Source organism: Scylla paramamosain, chromosome 11, assembly GCF_035594125.1.
Source record: "Scylla paramamosain isolate STU-SP2022 chromosome 11, ASM3559412v1, whole genome shotgun sequence".
Taxonomy (NCBI): domain Eukaryota; kingdom Metazoa; phylum Arthropoda; class Malacostraca; order Decapoda; family Portunidae; genus Scylla; species Scylla paramamosain.
The window spans coordinates 12,364,907-12,380,985 of NC_087161.1; the positions used below are offsets into that span (position 1 = coordinate 12,364,907).

Consider the following 16,079-nt stretch of genomic DNA (forward strand, 5'->3'; position numbering starts at 1 on the left):
GTAATTTATGCACTTTACAACAATTTTGTTGAATTATATTATGAAATTATAATTAATTACATTATTAAAAATAAATAGGTGACTACGTTTTTCTCTGATATGATTCTGTTTAAGATATCACACAGCTACATCAAAATTGTATCTAGTGCCCAAACATTGTTTATTTTCTTTATTATATAATCACGTTTTATTTTCTATATACTAATAAGTGAATCAAAGATTAAAAATCTCCTTTTTAGTGAACTTACCAATTTTATGAGGTAAAAACAGAAGTGGCATACAAGTACTTCCTAAGATGAATACAAACGAAGAGAATGATACAAGTTTGAAAAATTATACTGGAAGAAACCAAAACAAAGAGAACTAATAAACATTATGAAAATATACTGGTATAAAGGATAATATTTATAAAGAAACAATAGAATCATCCGATACTTCAGCTCACATAGGCTTCTCCCCATGTATCTTCGTTTTTTAGTGATATTTTTCTTCCATTCTACAGGATTAAGCACACTTTTTCTTCCGCTGGAAAGTCCTGGCTCCTCAGGGGATATACTGTTGCCTGCCATAATAATAAAAGGCTTATGTGTTGTGTAAAAGCAAAATCAAGTCAGCAGTCTGTCATTTAACCCAGCAACTGATAGCTATCACTCAAGTGTCCCTTGGATAATTTCATTTGGATGCATTTTTTTTACCCTATTGTGAGTCCATTCTGACAACTGTGCTCTCTCTCATCACAACAGGAAGGTTGGGGAAGACAATGCAATAAAAACAATTATTTTGACCATGAGGTCGCTTATGTCACTCTGGCTCTGGGAACCTTTATATATATATATATATATATATATATATATATATATATATATATATATATATATATATATATATATATATACCCTCGCTTTACAATTCATAGTTATACGATAATTCGCTTTTACAATCATTCTTCCTTACTACTCCTTGCCTACTATATGATTGGTTATGCTTCGCTTTTATGATCACCCAAATGTGCACTCACCCTCTCTGCACACAAGTGTAGTGGCATTTGTTTGAGTGAATGATCGTAGCACCACAACACTCCAGCGGCCAGTGTTTCCTGTGCTCTCGTTGTGTTCAACAGCTGTGTTGTATTTGGAAGTGCCCAGGATTTGCCAGTGATATACAACATCAGTGACTATATCATCAACTTTGGCTTCCAGACATCCTGCTGGCTCCACTGACTGCCCTAACAAGGCTAAGAGAGCGAGGAGAAGCATCAGTCTTGAGACGAAATTAGTGATTCTGAGGAGACATTCTAGAGGAGTGAATTCCATTGAATGCTCACTTGGTCTGGCTCAGTCATTTGTCTCCACCATTCTCAAGAATGCTGCCAGTATCAGGAAAGCAGGTGAAGCTTTCACTATGCTCATGGCGAAGACAACCACCAGTCAGTGTGAGCCTATAATCAATGAAATGGAACGTCTTCTCAAGTTCTGGGTGAATGACCTGACGTGATGTCGCATGCCAGTCTCCACGTTCCTCGTATGTACAAAGGTTCTGTCTATTAGGGAGGATCTCAATAAGTGAGGATATGATGTGAAGGAGGGGATAGTGTTTACAGCAAGTAGGGGCTGGTTTGACAGGTTTAAAACCAGTGGAGCTCTACATAACATCAAAATGACTGGTGAGGCAGCAACCTCCAAAGTGCCAGCTGCCAAGGCCCTTAAACCAGCCCTAAAAAAGACTATAGAGGAGGGTGGCTATTTCTCCAAGCAGGTAACAAATTTTGATGAGATGGGCTTTTACTGGAAGAAAATGTTTTCCAGGACCTTCATCACTAAGGAGAAGACAACTCCAGGGTTCAAGGCCTCCAAGGATTGTCTCACACTGCTGCTTGTGGGTAATGCAGCAAGGGATCTGAATCTGAAATCGATGCTCATTTACCATTCAAAGAACCCCTGAGCACTGAAGGATCTTAAGGAATACCTCCTCATTATTTGGAAGGCCAACAAGAAGGGATGGATGATGATATTACTCAACCAGAGTTACATCACCAATTATTTGTTGCCCATGCTATGTGACTACGCAACTACCAACCGATTGACCAACTGCTTCCTGCTGGTCGTTGACAATACACCTAGCCATCCTCAAAACATAGAAGACTGGGCTGACAATATTCAAGTCATGTCTCTTCCCAACAAAACTGCACTCATTCAGTCCATGGATCAGGATGTTACCACCACCTTCAAGGCATACTACCAGCGATGCACAATGAAGCAACTCATAACTGCAAGCAATGGTGAAGGCAGGCCAACAATAAAGCAGTTCTGGGCCAAGTACAACATTAAAAAGGCCATAGATAACATCAACAAGTCTTGGATGTTGGTCAACGAACAGACAGTGAATGGGTGCTGGAGGCAAATCTAGTAGGAGTGTGTGACAGATTTTAAGGGGTTCACTGATATGGCAGGCATCAGAAGGGACATTGTACACCTGTCACATCTTGCTGGTTTCATTGAGGTCGATGAAGAAGACGGAGAATTTTCTAGAGTCTCATGACCAGCCACTCTCCATCAAGGATCTCATGTAGTGGGAACAAGAGAGGGCAGTCACTGAGGAAGAGGAGGAGGAGGAGGAGCCAGAACCACAAACAGAACTGGACATCAGATACTTCGGAAGGTGTTCAATGACATAGAGTGCAGCTTGGAGCTCTTCAAGGAAAGTTATCCAAACCCTGCCAGAAGTGGCTCAGCCATTTACACCATAGATAAAGCCCTCAAGGTGTATCAGGAAAATTATGATTCAAAAAGAAGGCAGGCAAGACAGCTCACTATCATCTCCAGCTACTTCAAGCCATCCACCAGCCCAGTCAGCACTGTCACTGACCCAGACACTCCTGCCGCCATCCAAGCCAGCCCAGCCACCCCTGCCCACCTCTGCCACTTCAAGCCCATCCACCCCTGCCATTGCTAGGCTATCAACCTCTGCTCCCCATTCAAGCTCTTCAACAGTGGACCTCTTCCTCATCCCAGATGATGAGGATGAGTGAACACACAGTAGCCCTGGATGCCCCTTAGCCTCAGAGGGAACATTAGGGCAAGGGGTCCTCCAGCCTTCAGGGTGGGGGATGGGGGGTTGAAATATGGACTCGACACAACAGTGACAGTAATTACAAAAATTATTTTTTACTTTTATTTTATTGCTTTATGCTTGTTCATTTAAATTATGTAACATGTTTTATTACTTTAGACAATAACTGTATTTACATGTGATATTTCAAGGTTTCTATAGGTTTTAGAGGGCAACTCCTACACCAGCTTTAGAATCCCCATCTGAGGAGGGGACCACAAATGTCCCCAGGTCGAACTGCTCTTCTGGTATCGACCCTATGTATCTTAAGAGCCCCCCCTCAATTTTTCCTTCATTAGCTTCTGCAACATTTATGGTCTTAGATCTAATTTTTATTCTGTAGAACACCACCTCTCCTCTAGTAAACCATCTTTTTTTTTCCTCACTGGGTGTTTGAGGTCGCATTTCTGTTCCCTCCTACATTTTCTATTCTCATTTTCAATCCAAAGCTGGACGTTGCTTTCAAGCCCATGCTCTTGAATCTTCTGAGTTTTCCATCATCTGGCTTCGGCTACAGAGTCACTCTCAAACTAAACTTATCTCTGCTGTATACCTCTCACCTAATTCCTCTGACTATAAGAAATTCTTTAACTACTTAACTTCCAAATTAGAGAACATTCTGACTTTCTTCCCTTTTGTGGAGATCTCCATTCTTAGAGACTTCAATGTTCAAAGCTTTGGCTTTCCTCTCTCCTCACTGATCATCCTGGCGAACTAGCCTTTAACTTTGCTATCCTCCACGACCTAGAGTAATTGGTGCAACATCCTACTCATATTCCTGACTGTCTTGGAGATAAGTCCAACATTCTTGACCTTTTCCTAACCTCTAATCCTTCTGCTTATGCTATTACCCTCTCTTCTCCTTTGGGCTCCTGCGATCACAATCTCATACCTGTATCTTGTCCTATTACTCCAATCCCTTCTCAGGATACCCCTAAGCAGAGGTGCCTCTAGCATTTTGCCTCTGCTAGTTGGGGGGACCTGAGCTGGTATTTTGCTGATTTCTACTTGGAATAAATACTGCTGTGTCAGATTTGCCTTTGTGTGCTGAGTGCATAACAGAGGTGATAGTGTCTGGCAAGGATGCATACATTCCCCACTCTTTCCTTGACTTAAACATTCCAAACCTTTTTAAACACAGCTTGTTTTCATGCTATACATAACAGAGAGGTAGCCCACAAAAGGTACTTGAGCCTTCCATCACCAGAATCTCATCTGTTTTATATTTCTGCCCAGAATCATGCCAAGTCTATTCCCCATCTAGCCAAAAACTCTTTCATTAATAGAAAGTGTCGAAATCTTTCAAGATATGAGGTGCTTGGTGTAGGAAGGACGAATCTACATTTTTATCATTCTGAGTTAGACTTGTCAGAGCATTCTCCTCGCCATTATCTTGCTGTCAGAATCAAACCATTTCGCCTTTACAACATGGTCGAAAATCCCTTTGAATATAGGGATGCATCCTGACTTAATGCCCAAAACTTTGCCACGTGGGTGGAAAGTGGCGAGAAGAAGGATACTGTAGTAGAGGCGAACCTCACATCACCGGTAGCCAATGAGCGGTGAGGTGCCCTCTGACTTTACGCCACACCTTCCTAATAGCCAATCAAATGTGAGCACATCCTACCAGATGCCAGTAGCTTCACTATTAATCATATCCTCCACCCACATGCCAAATTATCACTTAAACTTCGATGCTTTTCATAATTTTTTAATAGTACAAGGTCTCTATTTGTGTACATTGAAAGAGTAATGATTTTTCTCTGCTTTAGAGGCATCAGGGGTATTATAAAAACACATGAAGGAAGTGGCAAGTCATTGGTAATGCCTCTTTTTGTTTATACCAAAATATTTTTCATGATAGGCATGTATTGGTAAATACATCAAGGAAATGGCAATTTATTGGTAATCCCTGTTTTTGTTTATACCAAAATACTTTCATGATACTCATGTATTGGTAAATACACGAAGGAAGCAGCAATTTAATGGCAATGCCTGTTTTTGTTTATACCAAAAGATGATCATGACACACATGTATTGGTACAAACAACACTTCGCCATTTTATCTTAAATTAGCAAATATTGAGATGCAAATGTCTCGAAACAGCATCTTGCTGGATTCACCCTAAAGGATTCGCACGTGAATAACTTTCTTCAAACACCAATATTTCAAAACATAATTTGCTGGATTCACCCTTTCAACTTCCCTGTGTGACCTCTAGGACCTAGCCAAAAATATTTCCAATAACTTTGCTTCTTCTTTCCTTTTTATTTCAACCAGATGGTACCACTGCCATCTATCTCTAAAGATGAACTTTCAAACCTTTGCCATAAACTCTATCTTGGATGATTCAGGGGTTGTTCCTCCCTCTCCTCCACCTTTTGCCAAACCCTCGGAAGGCTTATGGACCTGATGGGGTCCCCCCTCTTGTTCTCCAAAACTATGCCTCTGTGCTTGAACCTTGCCAAGTTAAACTCTTTAACCCCTATTTGTCAACATCTACCTTACCTTCTTGCTGGAAGTTTGCCTACATTCAGCCTGTTCCTAAAAAAGGGTGACTGTACTAATCCCTCAAACAACCATCTTATTATTATTGCCTTAATTTCCTGCCTATCTAAAGTTTTTGAATCTATCCTCAACAGGAAGATTCTTAAACATCTGTCACTTCACAACCTTTTATCTGATCGCCAGTATGGATTCCATCAAGGCCACTCTACTGGTGATCTTCTGGATTTCCTTACCGAGTCTTGGTCATCCTCTTTTAGAGATTTTGGTGAAACTTTTGCTGTTACCTTAAACATATCAAAAGCTTTTGATAGTCTGGCACAAAGCTTTAATTTCTAAACTATCCTCCTATGGCTTGTATCAAAGTTTCTTTTCTGATTGTTCTATTGCTGTTGTGGTAGATGGTCACTATTTTCTCTGAAATCAATTAACAGTGGTGTTCCTCAGCATTCTGTCCTGTCACCCACTCTCTTCCTATTATTGATCAATGATCTTCTAAACCTAACTTCTTGTCCTATCTACTACTATGCAGATGGTACCATCCTGCACTTTTCCACATCTTTTCATAGACATCCAACCCTTCAGGAAGTAAACAGTTCATGCAAGGAAGTCACAAAACGCCTGACTTTTGATCTCTCTAAACTTTCCGATTGGGGCAGAGCAAACTCCATGTATCAACTTAACACAATATTTCAGACAACTATCCCCTCTTCAATGACACTCAACTGTCCGCCCACCTTCTACACTGAACATTCTTGGTCTGTCCTTTACTTATAATCTAAACTGGAAACTTCACATCTTATCTCTAGCTAAAACAGCATTCTGAGATGTCTCCGTGAGTTTTTCTCTCCTTTGCAGCTGCCAACTCTGTACAGGGCCTTTATCCATCCAAGTATGGAGTATGCTTCACATATTTGGTGGGGGAGGGGGGCGTTTCCACTCATACCGCTGTTCTAGACAGGGTGGAATCAAAAGATTTTCGTCTAGAACAGCGGTATGAGTGGAAACCCCCTCCCCAACCAAATATGTGAAGCATACTTCATACATAGACGGATAAAGGCCATATATATATATATATATATATATATATATATATATATATATATATATATATATATATATATATATATATATATATATATATATTTATGAGGGAAGTGTGTCTCCTAGTAGCGCCCGCTGGTAATGTAGGAACAAGCCTGCCGGGGCAGGATTGGGCCTATGGCTAAAGTGCTTCCCCACGAGATGAATGTGAGGCGGGGAGTTGGACAGTATTCCATCCTCCCTTATCAAATGTTCATAGAGCAATGGGGTTCTGCCAGGCTTCGGAGCCCTTAACAGCTTCACTGATCTGGAGTCTTCCTGCCCCTTCGGGTTCTCTATCCCGTCGGGATGGGGGCTGTCGTGGTTATTTGCCGCATCGGTAGGCCAAACCCACTTACCCTCGGCATCGGTAGTCACTCTGGCGCTTCCGGGATGACAGCCCGCTGGAGGGAAGGTAGCGCTCTTCCTGCCTGAAGACCAGCGGGTTCATGGCTTTGATAAAGGGGTACACAGTGCGGATGCGGTACCATTCCCCCCCCTGGTCCGAGGGTCGGGCTTAGAGCCTCTGTGTTCGTCTTTGAATTTTTACAGAAAATACCATTGTAAATAATACCAACCTCAAAATGATGAGGTATTGAAAGTTCTTGAAGACTGTCTTCAGTCTTGAAAAGTTGTTATAGTGAACACAATTTTTTTTTTTTTTACGCTAAAATCTCTCTCTCTCTCTCTCTCTCTCTCTCTCTCTCTCTCTCTCTCTCTCTCTCTCTCTCTCTCTCTGTGTGTGTGTGTGTGTGTGTGTGTGTGTGTGTGTGTGTGTGTGAGAGAGAGAGAGAGAGAGAGAGAGAGAGAGAGAGAGAGTAAAAATAAATAAATAAAATGAGATTGATAGAGAATGAAAATGGAATATGAGAGAGAAAAAGATGAAGCAAAAATGACACAGAATGAATGAAGGGGAAAGATAGCAAGGTATCATTCCCTTTTCTCTTATCTCTGACAGATATAGGGCAAATCCCCAAAAGAGTTAAGCAAATATTATTTGTACTGACAGGATATTGTGACAGCCGAAATCGCGTGAAGGCAAAATGACTGGCCGATATCAGGCATGCCGACTTGTCCAAAACACCCAATAAATCTGGGGCGGGAGATATGTGTTTGTAGTGCTGTTGTAAAACCCCAGTTTATACATGTGTTGTGGTTGATTGCACGAACATAACAGAAAAGAAGATTCAAGATATGAAAGGATGGATTGTATTTCCAAAGAAGAAAGCAGCAACTCATGGAAGACATTGGGAGAGACGATGTAAACAGACAAGCGGCAACTCAGGGAAGATGTTGAGAGACATGATGTCAACATATAATCAGTGTCTCGCTAAGATTTGGCATCAAAACATGGTTATTTTTTTCAAATACGGCTTTTTTAAATACGGCTATGTTAACTGTATAACTTAAATGGATATAACTAAAATGGATAAAGTATGGTCATATAGAGAGGAAAAAATCAGTATCCGTCCCAAGGTGATGATGCATCCCAGACCCAAGATAATGTGCAGAGTATTTAGCTTGTTTTCCCATATTTCTTCCTCTCTGCTTGATGATGGTGACTAAAAGTATTACTAATATTTTCATTTGTTGGTTTGATAACACAGATGACAATGATTTATTTATTTTTTTTCCAGCTGACTCTTTTATGTGTAAAATTCAGTCGGCTGGTGAATCTGGCAGTTCTTTTCCAGACCATAGCAAGCCCCTGATTGGGAGTTGAATTAAAGATTTTTTAATCATGAGGTACGACTGTGCATCAAGAATAGAGCAGGGAAATAACAAGAGAAAGAGAAAGAAAGAAGGAAGCGAGACTGACAAGTCTGATGTATCTGTGGCTGCAAAGTTGTGTAGGCTAATATGTATACAGTGAACCCCAGTTTATCGTGGTTCAATTATCATCGGTTCACTTTTTTGCAGTTTTTTTTTCATTGGAACCTGATTATTTTTACATTGTGTAGGCTAATATGTATACAGTGAACCCCCAGTTTATCGTGGTTCAGTTATCACCGGTTCACTTTTTTGCAGTTTTTTTTTTTTTTTTTCATTGGAACCTAATTATTTTTACAATGTGGGAAATCCCACTTTATCGCGGAAGAACTGGCTGTTATATTTCATAAAATATAAGCCATTATATTATATGGCGTGGGTTTAGGTGTACTTGTATATTTGGCAACACTGCCTGCTGATAAGATGGTGGCCAGGCGGAGGCAATGACATGGTTCACACCAGCCCATCACCGTCAACAGTCAGCTGTTGGTAGGTGGAATGGGCAACCGCTGGTGTTGGTTGGTTGTCCGTGCAAGAAGTAATTTTCATTGCCACTCTCACATTGTTTGTGGGTTGGTGTACTTATGGTGTGACCATTTTGAATTGAGCATTTAGGTATGATCCTTTCCGGGGATTCCTGGCTTGTGGCGCTGCCAAACCTTGTACTGGGCCAATTATCAGATTAAAGTTAACCTTGCTCCCCTCACACCGCCTCTCTCTCTCTCTCTCTCTCTCTCTCTCTCTCTCTCTCTCTCTCTCTCTCTCTCTCTCTCTCTCTGCATATACAATCTAAATTTCATGCAAGTTTATTTCTATCACAGATCTATAATCGCCTATAAATCATTAGAATTTGAGAAAAATCTGCTTATCATTCAGTCAAGCTCCCCCCCCCTCTCTTTCTCTCTCCATTGTGAATTTCATTTAAATGTGATAGATTTCCTTTCAGATATGATATTTCCCTTGAATTATGATGTTATTATATTTTTATTCTTTAGTTTAGCATTGGTGGCTTTCGCTGTTCAGGCAACAGTTCATGAGGGGTCAAGTAATGACCCCCTAATAGCCTTTTCTTCTAAAAAAAAATCCTTATTTACTGAGTAAATAAGCTCTTTTTCTCAGTGAGTGGGAGATGGAACTTTCATCCTGGCTGGCAGCACGAGAGGAAATGACCTTCGATTAATATGGTCACTCTGACCATGTGACCTCAATTGGTCACCCCTGGAGACTTGGCAATGCAAGGAGGAAACGTTGCCAAGTATTGCGTGGCTTGCAAAAAACAATGCAAGTATCATTAAAAGACATATATTACACTAACTGGTCTTTTTTAGAGCATCACAGTGTATATATAGTACAATACCATTTAATTTTTTAGGTAGGAAGTACCTGACATGAGGTGCGTCTTGGTATAAGTATGCCATTGCCACAGGCTGGGGTATCCCTGGAAAGGAGAATGGCAGTTTGGCATGCTCATGTGAGTGCTGTACATTGCTGTTACTGTTGGGTAGGTGGTGGTGGTGGTTGGGTTGGATGATTGTGCAGAAGCAGGTTTTGTCACCAGTCAGCGTTGTGTATGGGTTGTTATCCTTTTGGTGGTAGTGGTTTGGTGTCGTACAAACATTCTGGTTATTGTTGGGTTGGTGGTGGTGGTCAGTGTGTTGTGCACACTATGCATGTAACTAATTCGCTGAGTTGGCGGTTGATCACCATTACTGCCACAAGGAGGTGAGTGGTTTAATTGGCGACTTTGTTTTTTCTTTCTGAACCAGAGTCAATATATTGCGGATTTTTATACTTAATGGGTGCCTTTGGAACATAACCATGTGGTGAACAGGGGGTTCACTGTATTTCTGTTTTCCCCACTTCTCTTTTTTACACCATACTAAAACTACTACCCCTGAAATTGCAACCAGCCCCTTCAGGGTCATTCAGCAAGAAAACTATTTAAAATGTTATTGGTATAGTGAGTGGGGCTGTGAGGTGTGGCAAGCACCATACTTTCTCAGGTCTCCTTTCCTTTCCCTTTTTCCTCCCCTCCTATGTTGTGTGGCTGTGTGGCTGGCTGGCATGTCTGTCTTTGTGATGTGTCAGTTGGAGTCAGTAGCAAGGGAGATTTCAAACGAGATGGTTTACACGTACAGCTAGCCAGTCAAGGTGTGTCATTGTAATATTTAGGGGGGTATATGTGGGAAATACCGATACATGGGATCATAGTGTTATGTCTTACTATACTTGTTAATGTTTGGGCCCTATGGGAAACTGATATCTGGGCATACTAGATATTCTTTGAAAGATGTGAGGGGGCCCTATATCTTGCTGCTTCTGTAGTGTGTAAGCAGTATGCAGTTCTAAGTTGGTATGGTGTGTGTTGCGTCTTTGTATAGAGTACTGACGGGAGCAGACACCTGTTCTCTCCAATTTCCTGCTGGAGAAACACACACTACTGTGTGTGTGTCTGGACCATCGTACATGTTGTTTCCTTATTGAATGCTACTGGTCTTGGGGCCCACTGCTGTGAGTGGGGAAGGGCCAGAAGACTGTATAATCTTCTGTCAGATTATGGCTGTATATCCTCTCCCTAGGCTCAGTCAGGTGTATTGAACGTGTGGGCCTGTCTTTTGGGAGACTGTAAACAGGCTGTTCTCTGGCCAGAATGTATAATATCTTTGTTGGACATGTGTGGTTTTGTTACTGTAGGCAGTTGTACAACAAGGTATTGTACCCTATCCTGTGCTGTCTGTGCTCCCTATCACATGGCTAATTAGTTTTTTCTCAGCTTGGGGGATTAAATTGACATTCATTATACTCCCTTCTCTGTTAGTGTTACAACCTATTGAGGCAAGATAGTTGTTGGCGACCAGTACATGCCTGGCTTTGCCGTGTTCACGCCTAGGCTATAGAGAAAGTAGTCTAAGAATAAGCTGACCCAATTCAGTGGCAGCTGTAAGAGGGGTTCTAGTCAGTCCTAACAATATATATAATGTAGGATATGTGACAATGCACAATCATTATAATGTACAACTGCCATAACACACTGAAATTTTCATAAAAATTTAATTGGAATATTGAACCAAAACCAAGACAAACTCGTCATTTGTGCGAGCACTGAAATTTTAATAAAAATTTAATCATAATAACAAACTAAAACTCACAAGACTAACTCACCAGTTGTGCTAGCAGCTGCTCTCCTTCCTACCACCAGCACCACTTTTCATGAACTAATGACATAAACATTCAGTAACAGCCACACAAGCTCATCTGCACAATAACCTAAGATTAGTTTAGGCCACTTTATATATTTGTCATGTTATCTTAAATGTAATAGTGCAAATGTGCTCATTTTGATTTTTTTTTCCAATAATTGAGGAATATTTTGTATTATTTTCTGGCTCTCTGGAACCAAATAATTTTTTTCCCACATGTTCTTCTGTCACCATAATGCATATTTTCCATAAGAAACGTTACATTGGAACGGATCATATTCGTTGTCATGTACTCTACTGCATACACACACACACACACACACACTCGTAGAGTAGTGGTTAGCATGATCAGCTCATAACCAAGAAGGCCTGGTTTCGTATCCTGGGTGCGGCGAGGCAAATGAGCAAGCTTCTTAATATGTAGCCCCTGTTCACTTAACAGCAAGGAAGTACAGGATGTAACCCAAGGGGTTGTGACCTTGCTGTTCTGGTGTGGTGTGTGAGTGGTCTCAGTCCTACCCAAAGATTGATCACTATGAGCTTTGATCTCTTTCTATAGGGGAACGGCTGACCAGCAGACAACCATAGGTGGATCACACACACACACATACACACACACACACACACACATATATATATATATATATATATATATATATATATATATATATATATATATATATATATATATATATATATATATATATATATATATATATATATATTTATTTATTTATTTATTGTTAAGTGCAGCGAGAATACTGAGCAAAGAGATAATGAGAAGAAAGATGACGAGAGGAGAAGAGAAAGAGAGAGATGTGTCACTGACATGGTGAGGGATGCACCAGAATTACCATAACTCTTTATATAAAACAGAAGTTGATCTTCCCCACTCCCCTTCCTTCCTGAAAGTTAAAATTAATAGAAAATATAGAAGAGTTACTCTTTCCTATAGTGTAGTTAGTTTTCACCCAGCCCTCCAAACAGCCCCACAATAATTTTTGTAAGATAATGTTCAGCTTGTGTGAGAGGGCAACGTAGTGAAAAGAGCGTGGCATGGGGTGGGGAGCAGGCTTTCACCCCCCAGCTCTTCAATTTCCCTCCATCTTTCCCAGCCCCCTGTCATGGGCCTGGTGCTGCTGGGACGATGTAACCGTATGAGACTAACGGGTGCCACATTATTATGTTGAGAACTAGTTAGGCCCTGTGGAAGGCAAGTATTTGGACAGTTCTAAGTATTATTTCAAGGGCGTGTCAGGACCCTTGTACCTCATTACTTATGCAAGGTGGATAGTGACTCCACCTGCAGTCTGTTTTGTCTGACTATCATTTTTGCTCCTGTATTCTGATGGGAACAAGTTCCTGTCCTCTCCCCCCTTTCTGCCTAAGTGCAGGGTATTGTTGTGTGTTGTGTGTTATGTTTTCATTAAATGTTACTGGTCTCTGTGACCCAAAACTGTGAATGGGGCAGACCAGGGGATTGTATTGTATTTGTGCTAGGCTACAGTTGTCTACTTTCTTCCCAGATTTCTACCAATTTTAGAGGAGGTGGGAATCTGTCTTTTGAAAACTATTACCAAGTTAGTTTATGATATTTCTGTTGGACAGTGGGTGGTTTTGTTACAGTGAGTAGTTTGTCCAAAGGGGTACCGTCCTTGCCTTGGTGTATTGTGTATACTATATGTGCTCTAGAAAGTTGATAATTAGTTGTTGTTTTTTTCCCACCTTGGAGAATTTAAGCTGATGTTTGTTATACTTCCTTCTCTGTCAGTGGGTTAAACAGAGTGCCAGCCTCTGAGATGTAATAGTTGACGACAACTTGCAGGTGCCAGGATTCGTTATGTTTATGCTCACACTAGGCTAGGAGCTAGCCTAGGGAAAGCAGACCTAAATGTAATGGCAGCTGTGAAGGAAGTGGAACCTGGTTGTAACAATATACAGGGTATTCCAACAATATATGTCATATTATACTTTATATCTTCATAACTACGGAGGATATCAAAATACAATTTGTATTTTCTGAAAGCTAATATTTTCAAGTTTGTATACTAAAAACTGAGCTCAAAAGTGCAAGAAATTTTTGTTTTTATTAAACAAAAAAAAAAAAAAAAAACTCAATATCCAAGGTGCAGGTTACACAACATATCCAAACGATAGTCAATTTCTTGCCAAATGTGACCTAGCATAGCATTGTCAATGCCAAAATTAACAGAAGAAAACTTGATGATTTTATCTTTCTAAATATTACCAGTTTCATCTTGCTTCCATTTGTAGTTCTTGATATGTGAGTTCTTTGAAAGGGGCATTTTCTAAGTAGTTCTTGATGTGTGAGTTCTTAGAAAACTACATACACACACACACACACACACACACACACACACACACACACACACACACACACACACACACACTTTAACGCCTGAAAATGTCACATGTTGGAAATAGGAAAAAGTAAAAAAAAAAAAAGAGACCTTCATGGAATTACAAAATGGGAGATATAATAATGAAAAGTAAGGAAGAAAACGATTTGGGAGTAATGAATCAGGGCACAGTATTGTAAGGTTTGAGAAACTTCCTTTCAGAGTTGACTGACATTTATTGACGCGAGAAGGCTATACTAAGGGTGACTAAAACACTGTTACAATACTCCCCCGTGAGAGAGTCCCTGGAAGGCTAAAGGTTGAGCCTGTGTGGCTGGTGAATGGTCCGTCCGGTTCGAGAGGAGGCGAGACGAGGGCCATCCTCACGAGGTGAAGTGGAGGCAGGTCCGTTCTTATGGGGTGGAGTGTGAGGCGGGCCCCCAGCACGGGCCGAGCTGGACGGCGGGTCCTCTTCATCTACATAGGCAGGCTTCAGGCGGTCGATGGACACCCAGTCACTGCGTCCGGCTATGCTGAGGCAATAAGCCTTAGGATTGCGCTCCAGGACAGCATATGGACCACGATAAGGGAGAGTGAGGGGTGATCTGTGGGCGCCGTTCCTTACAAAGACATACTTGCATGTGTGGAGTAACTCTGGAAGGTGTCGTGGAGGCAACTTCTTATATGTCTGGATACATGGCCGGTACTTCCCCACGGTTTGACGTAGTGTAGCGAGGTGGTTGTTGTCTGCAGGACTGTGGGCTGTGGGAAAAAATTTGCCTGGTACCGCGAGAGCCTCCCTGAACACCATTTCGGCGGGGGAAACGCCTAGTCCCTCTTTGGGTGACGTATGCATACCCAGGAGGACCCAAGGGAGTTGAGCCTTCCAGTCTGGTCCGTTAGAGCATGCCATCAGTGCAGCCTTCAGGGTACGGTGGGTTTGCTCGACCATACCATTGGCTGCTGGGTTATATGCAGTGGTGTGATGGATATTTGTTCTCATTAGGTCTCCCAGAGACTTCCATAGTTGGGATGTGAAGGCAGGCCCTCGGTCAGAGATGATGTTGTCTGGGACGCCAAAAGGGCTGATCCACCCATGCAGGAGAGCTTCTGCGCAGTCTTGGGAGGTGGCATGCTTCATGGGGATAGCTTCAGGCCAGCGTGTGGAGCGCTCTGTAGCGGTGAAGAGGTACTGAGTGCCATCTAATGGTGGTAGGGGTCCCACAACGTCGACGTGGAGGTGCCTGAAGCGATGCTTCAGCTGGGGAAACTCTCCTGTCCCTGATTTGGTGTGGCAGCTTGTCTTGCTGGTCTGGCAGACAATACAGCACCGTGCCCATCGCCTGACATCCTTGTTCATGCCGTGCCAGATGAATCTATGTTTCATCAAACTGGCAGTTGATCGTCCAGAAGGGTGTGACAAACCGTGAATGATGTCGAAGATTATACGGCGGAATGGCTCTAGGATGAGGGGGCGTGGGTGACCGGTGCTGACGTCACAGAGGATGGTACGGTCATCGTCCCCGAGAGGAACGTCCTCCCATTGCAGACTGGTTATGGCAGTGCGTTAGGCCGCCGTCTCCGGATCTTCCTCTTGGGCCGTAGCTATCTCGTTGTAGTTGATCCTGAGGTGGACAGCGTTAACCTCTACTCTTGAGAGAGCGTCGGCTACCGGATTAATTTTTCCTGGTGTATACTCGATGGTGCAGCCGAACTCGGCGATGCTGGAGAGTTGCCGCTGTTGTCTGTCAGACCATGCGTCATCTGGTTTGGAGAAGACGTGCACCAGAAGCCGATGATCCGTTCGGATGGTAAATGGAATGCCTTCAAGAAGATATTTGAAGTGGCGCACTGCAAGATAGACAGCAAGCAGTTCACGGTCAAAGATGCTGTATCTTGCTTCTGCTGGCCGGAGTTTTCTGCTGAAAAATGCCAGTGGTCGGGTCGTCCCCATGGTGGTTTGTTCGATGACTGCCCCGACAGCAACGGAGCTTGCGTCTGCGGTGAGCGTGAGAGGAACGCCGGGGCACGGGAAGGAGAGAGTTGTGGCTG

The 16,079-nt window shown here is 42.1% G+C and overlaps 1 protein-coding gene across 4 annotated transcripts in view; it reads right to left on the bottom strand.

Annotated features, from left to right (window-relative positions):
* The window catches only part of LOC135104959 (IQ and AAA domain-containing protein 1-like), a 528,680-nt gene that overhangs the window by 334,290 nt on the left and 178,311 nt on the right, over nucleotides 1–16,079 (bottom strand). The window lies entirely within an intron of this gene.